We start from the raw sequence: 7,028 nt of genomic DNA on the forward strand, positions 1-7,028 counted from the left end.
AATATTTTGTGAAGGTTTTTGCATCTATATTCACAAAGAATTCTTGTCTATAGCTTTATTTTCTTACATTAACTTTGTCTGATTTTGGTATCATGGAACACTGGCTTCATAAAATGAGTTGGGCAGTTGTTATACAACAATGTGAATACAGTTAACACTACTGAACTGTACATTTAAAAAGGATTAGGAGGATAAATTTTATATTTTGTATTTTTATCACAACTAAATATTACAAAATGAGTTTGGGAAGTTTATTAATTACAAATTCTACTTCTTTATTAGTTACTGGGCTATTCAAATGATATATTTTATGTTGGGTGATTTATAGTAGTTTGTGTTTTCCAAGAAATTGGTCCATTTTGTCTAACTTATCAAATTTATGTGGGTAGAGTTGCTTGCGGTATTCTCTTATTATCTTTATGATATCTGCAGTGTCTGTAGTGATAGCCTCTGTTTCATTCTTTTTTTTTAAGCAGTTCATTTTATTTTTTTATTATTATTTTTTAGTGTATTTAGTTATTTATTTATTTTTGGCTGCATTGGATCTTCACTGCTGCACGCAGGCTTTCTCTAGTTGCGGCGAGTAGGGGCTACTCTTCGTTGCGGTGCCCGGGCTTCTCATTGCGGTGGCTTCTCTTGTTGCAGAGCATGGGCTCTAGTCACGTGGGCTTCAGTAGTTGTGGCTCAAGGGCTCAGTAGTTGTGGCTCGTGGGCTCAGTAGTTGTGGCTCGCGGGCTCTAGAGTGCAGGCTCAGTAGTTGTGGTGCTTAGCTGCTCCACGGCACATGGGATCTTCCCAGACCAGGGCTCGAACCCGTATCTCCTGCATCGGCAGGCGGATTCTTAACCACTGCGCCACCAGGGAAGCCCTCTTTCCTCGTCTTTTGACTAGAGAGAGCAGGCTTTGTTGTTGTTTTGTTGTTTTTTGCCTGCCTCCATTGACGTATTAGGTTGCCAGCTTCTCCAGTATCCAGTTAGATATAAAAGGCAAAAAGGAAACCCAGGGTACTCACTGCCATATCATTTCTTGGGTCTCAAGAGAGCCCTAGCCAGTCTGCCTCTTCTCTCAACCTCTCAGAGTCTTCTTATGTTTGTTTATGTGGAATGTCCAGGGGATATTTAGCTTTTACTAGTGGGAAGGCTAGGGATAAATATGTCTACTCCATTTTGTTTGGAACCAGAAGTCGGGAGTCATTGTTTTTATTAAAATATCACACGGCACTATAATTCAAGCTATCTCTTTAGGAGTTTGTTTCACATTCTAAGCTATGAGGGCAAGAACTGTGTTTTATTCATCTTTGCATTCCTAGTGTCTAGCAGAGTAGCAATAAATTATTTTTTTAATTGAATTGTAGTGTGTTATCAAGCATTTTTATATTTCCCGGAAGGATGTTAGGAATTTGGGCAGATACAGATATATTACCACCAGAGGGCAGTAGCAGCAACACTTCACTAAGGGCTCTGAAGCATACATACCCTGCTCCAGAATGAAACCTTTCCCCAGAACTACTTCCTCTTAGTTTGTATGAGAAAAGCTGAAGTCTGGGAACTTAATGATGGGCCTCCCAGGGAGGAAAAAAAGGACTTGACAAGGCTGTACTGGGAGCACATGGGTCCCCCTCTTCCCAATAAAGGGATGGGAAGTCACATATTTCCAGCATCTAGAGGGACAGTCGTGCTTCTGGACACTCCTCACAATAATTCACAGGCATTATTTCCTCCATTTTACAGATGAAGAAACTGAGGCTCATAGGGCCTCTCACAGATAGTAAGAGGGAGCTCTGAAGCTCTTACACTGCTTCCTCCAAGAGATACAAGAGCAGCCTTCTCCCTGTGATGGAATGAACAGGAGAAGGAACCTCCTTGGGCAATGAACCCAGGTCAGCCCCACACCCAGCAAGCCTCTGAGCTCTGAGTGTGTTCCTCATCTTTCTTTAGAGGGGCGATAATCCATTCTGCTTTCAAGAGCTGTATGATATTGGGCCAGGGCCAGTGCAAAGTGAAAAACGTGGGACCCCCTTGTTAAAAAAAATTAAAAATTTCAAAACAGCAACAGCAGAGCATTAAACCAAGCCTGAGGGCTTGTGTGACTGTGCAAGTCGCCTGTCCCTGAAGCCAGCCCTGTCTAGAGCAATAATAGAAATAATGAAATAATAATAGCTTCCCTCTTTGGGGCACCTATTTTGCACTAAATTCTCCCTGTCACTTTAAATATTTATTTCTTTTAACCTTTCTGAGATTGCTTTTATTTCCCCCTGTGTGTTTTTATCTCTACAATGGGGAGGTTGGACTAGACCAGTAGTTCTTAACCCTGGTTACACATTAGAAGCACCTGGGGACTTTTAAACAATACCCAAATCTGGTCCCACCTCCACAGATTCTAACTGAACTGGATTGAGTCTCAAGATGGGAATTTTTACTGGCAGTGACATGAAGAATAGGTGTCCTTGGTGGGTCTGGGTAAAGGGTGGGTCTTTGAGGACATTGTTTCTCCTCCACAGCAGCCATTTACCCAGCCGTCGGTTCCGCCCAGGGTGTCAGTACTCCAGTGTTAGCTGGTGGCCTCTGGAGGAAGCTATCCATTGGTGGCAGTATTTCTGGGTACAAAGAGAAGACGGTGGCTTCCCCACCTCTTCTGGGAACTGCCAGCTTGCCTAGCTTCCCTGATAGAACCAAAGCAATGTGCATAAAACTGTTATAGAGAAGAAAGCAGGGAGGAAAATGATGTGTATTGCACACTTTCTGAGTGTCTGGCATTACACAAGGAACATTCATATTTAACCTTCCAAAAACCCTTCTGGGTATTTTCTAGAATCCCCATTTTTACAGCTCAGAAAGCTTAAGGATGTTGCTGGACATCACACAGCTGATTGAGTGGTCCCTGTACTTACTGTAGGGGCAGTGTTGCGGTTCAGCATGGTGGAGGGTGGAGTGGGGTGCAGAAGTGTAGGTATAAGGCTGGGTGGTGCTTGCCTCACATCTGCCCCATCATCTCTCTTGACCCCTGCTAGCCTGAGGCCTGGGACCCCTACCGTCTTGCTCCAACCCCACCTCCACTCCCACCCAGCAGTAGTCCCTGGGCAAACCGTGACTGAGGGCCAGTACAATCACTGGCCCTCCCTTTTCTGGCAAAGAGGGCCAAGCCGTGGATGAAGCCAATGAGGCATGTCCCAGGCCTGCCTTATCAGGACCGCACAGAGCCCAGAACAGCTCACCTTGGGTCCTATGGAAATGGTCTGGAACACTGGGTCCATTCACTTTTGTGAGAACCCAAGGACAAAAGGAAGGTCCCCTGGGGAGGCAGCCCAGGCTCCTCACGGAAGCCTGTCAAGAGATGGGACTAAAGCAGATGGGGGGCTCTGGAGCCACTGAGCAAGGCTGAAACTCCTTCTAAGACTAAACTCCTTCTTTGAAGCCAGTTACGCTGCAAAGATCCTGAGTCTGCACACGGACTGGGGCAATTCTCACCCTGATGACCGACCGTCAGCCTCAGGCTCTGCCCAAGGCGGGATAGTTTCACTTTTGAGGAAGGAGCTCATAATTCCCCTCCCTACTCTTGGAGGGCCTTGGATGGCATCCTGCCCATCCTTCCCTGGCTCAGGGAAGCCATGGGGTCTGGGGTGGAATGTTGGGAAGTAATGCAGACCCCAGACAATTTAGGGGGTGGGCAGGACTGCAGCCTCTCTAATGGAGCCATGGCCAGAGCAGAGGGGAGGGCTGGAGCCGATCTGGAGGGCCCTCCCCATAGGAATCTACCCACACTTCCACTTAGGCGAGTAGACCTGCAGTTTCACAGCCCCAAGCTGGGCTAAGCCAGTGAGGCCTGAACCAGCTAATAGAAGCCACAAGGAAAGAAAGATTTCTATCACATCATTCATCTTGGGGCTGCCAAGTGGTTTGGGTGTGGAGGACTGGGGAACCTGCTTTTAATTCATTCTTTTTCTTTTTTTTTTTTTTTTTTTGCCCACACGGCATGTGGGATCTTACTTCCCTGACCAGGGATGGAACCCATGCCCCCTGCATTGGAAGCACAAAGTCTTAACCACTAGACCACCAGGGAATTCCCTAATTCATTCTTTTTTTTTTTTTTTTTAACAAATATATTTATTTTTGGCTGCTTTGGGTCTTTGTTGCTGCTTGCGGGCTTTCTCTAGTTGCAGTGAGCGGGGGCTACTCTTCGTTGCAGTGCACAGGTTTCTCACTGCGGTGGCTTCTCTTGTTGCGGAGCACGGGCTCTAGGCACGCGGGCTTCAGTAGTTGTAGCTCGCGGGCTCTAGAGTGCAGGCTCAGTAGTTGTGGCACACGGGCTTAGTTGCTTCGCGGCATGTGGGATCTTCCCGGACCAGGGATTGAACCTGTGTCCCTTGCGCTGGCAGGCAGATTCTTAACCACCGGACCACCAGGGAAGTCCTAAAATGGTAAATTTTATGTTATGTGTATCTTACTACAGTTTAAAAAAAGAAGAAAGGATATTTAACGGTGGTTAGCTTAGAAAGCACACCAGACCAGAAAGCACATCATCAGACAGTCTCATCTGAGGCTGAAAAGAGGCTTCCAGAAGCACCTGCAGGCTTCTGGGGAAGGCATAGTCTTCCCCTCAAGGCTCAAAATGATCCACCGAGGGGGTTAGAAATGAGTTCTTAAAAGCCTGTCAGATGTGCCTCCCTTCTCACCCTTTCTGGCTGTCCTTAGGTCCATGAGATGGGATTATCTCTCTCCTCTCCAGTAAAATTTGGGGGTGCATGTGAGGACCGAGCCAGTAAGCCAGCCCCTGGCATTTTTGCACCCTGCTTTAGGACTGCTGAACCATTTTACAGAATCTTAGCTGTTATGAGTGTGTGAAGTTTGCAGTGGAGAATGCAGACTGCATCCAGGCTGAAAGAGCCAGCTAACGATGCAGCAGAAGGTATACTCTCCGGGCAGAGGTCCCATACGCCCCCGGTAGGGGTCTGTGGCAGTGTCTAGGAGCACAGGAGGCCTCAGGAGAGAAGGGATTTACCTGCCTGGAGTGTATTTTTACTTAAAAATTCACAAGAGTGGATCTTATTACGTTTTTACTTAAAACACATATAACATCACTGGAATGACACAAAAGATTAACCTGGTCCTTGTACAAGGATGACATGCAAATTTGTGAAGCATTTCATATTTTTTTAGCAGTCGATAACTGAAAAGCGAAATTGGAAAAGCAAACCAATTTACAGCAAAACAACAACAAAAACAGAAAATACTTAAGGATAAATTTAACAAAAGATGTGCAAGACTTACATGCTGAAAACCACAGGTCACTGGGGCACCATCCTGCCCCGTGGCCTGCTGGCTTTGACTACCAGGTTGGGTGACTGCTCAGTTGACCTGACAGCAAGGGCACCAGCCTGTGTTGTTTTTGCCGGAACTGGCAGGGATGGAGTGGGATACGGCTGGCTGGGAAGGGCCAGACAATCAAAACGCTCTCAAAGGCAAAGATCACTTGACTCTTTCAGCTAAGGGCCTGTGGCATCCTGCCCTGGTCACCCCATCCTGCCCCTCCCCACCCTGTGATTAGTGTGGTAACTGTGAGTGGTGAGGATGACAGTGAATACTGTGAGAGTCAGAGTTGATGAGTAGATGTGTAACATCCCTGCAGGTACCTACGAGGCTGGTGTTCTCTTGTCTAAGCATCTCTGACCTTAAAGGCATGGTCCTGGGTCAGCCCGGTTCTTGTTTGCTTACCTAGTATGGCTACTCTTTGAGTATGCTTGTGTGTTTATCCTGATTTCATTTCTTAAATATTATTTCTTATTAAAAAGTGATACTCAGGGACTTCCCTGGTGGCGCAGTGGTTAAGAATCTGCCTGCCAATGCAGGGGACGCGGGTTCAAGCCCTGGTCTGGGAAGATCGCACGTGCCGTGGAGCAACTAAGCCCGTGCGCCACAATTACTGAGCCTCCGCCCTAGAGCCCATGAGCCACAACTACTGAAGCCCGTGCACCAAGAGCCCATGCTCCACAACAAGAGAAGCCACCACAATGAGAAGCCTGCGCACCACAACAAAGAGTAGCCCCTGCTCACCACAACTAGAGAAAGCCTGCACGCAGCAACGAAGACCCAACGCGGACAAAAATAAATAAATAAATATAATTAATTAATTAATTAAAAAAAAATGTGATGCTCGGGACTTCCCTGGTGGAACAGTGGTTAAGAATCTGCCTGCCAATGCAGAGCACATGGGTTCGAGCTCTGGTCAGGGAAGATCCCACATGCCTCGGAGCAACTAAGGCCATGTGCTCTAGAGCCTGCAAGCCACAACTACTGAGCCAGCATGTCACAACTACTGAAGCGCGTGCGCCTAGAGCCCGTGCTCTGCAACAAGAGAAGCTACCTCAATGAGAAGTCTGAGCACCACAACGAAGAGTAGCCCCCGCTCGCCGCAACTAGAGAAAGCCCACGCGCAGCAACAAAGACCCAATGTAGCCCAAAATAAATAAATTAATTAATTTAAAAAATTAAACTTAAAAATAAAGTGATACTCACTTATCATAGAAAATTTAGATAAACAAATTGAATAAACTGAAATAATCACCCAGAGATAACCTCTTGGAAGCCTGTGATGTGGTTCCTGACAATGCCTTCCGGTAGGAACCAATAGTTCCCATTTCAGGATAAGCGAATAGTCCCAGCTGATTACAAAAGTTTTTATTTACAGAAGAATGCCAGCTAATAAATGTCAAAGAAATTATAGCATCAGAAAAACACTCTTTTGCAATCCCTAATGAAACAATTGATTCAGGCAAGGAACGTCAATGGATGCTAAAATCATTAGGTAAACGCTTTCTTGGGGGAAATGATCAGTCTAAAGAAGAAAATATAAAGTTACAGTGGGAGGGATCATCTTAACCTAGTTCTTCATCTAGCATCACCACTAGTAGGACATCATCCCATGCTTTCTGGGGTGATGAATTAGGCAGAGTCAGCAACACCTGGATATATTCTTGCCAAATTTAATCAAGACTTTAACTTCCAGTTTTCAGAAAATGCAGGGAATAAAGG

At 46.0% G+C, this 7,028-nt stretch overlaps 1 non-coding gene across 1 annotated transcript; it reads left to right on the plus strand.

Annotated features, from left to right (window-relative positions):
- Positions 1 to 5,049: 5,049 nt before the first annotated feature.
- On the plus strand, positions 5,050 to 5,152 carry LOC114905293. Its single transcript, XR_003796144.1, has one exon. It is a non-coding gene; the product is annotated as a U6 spliceosomal RNA (small nuclear RNA).
- Positions 5,153 to 7,028: the final 1,876 nt, after the last annotated feature.

This window comes from Monodon monoceros, unplaced genomic scaffold (genome assembly GCF_005190385.1).
Source record: "Monodon monoceros isolate NGI ecotype Baffin Bay Population unplaced genomic scaffold, NGI_Narwhal_1 Super_Scaffold_21, whole genome shotgun sequence".
In the NCBI taxonomy this organism is placed as follows: Eukaryota; Metazoa; Chordata; class Mammalia; order Artiodactyla; family Monodontidae; genus Monodon; species Monodon monoceros.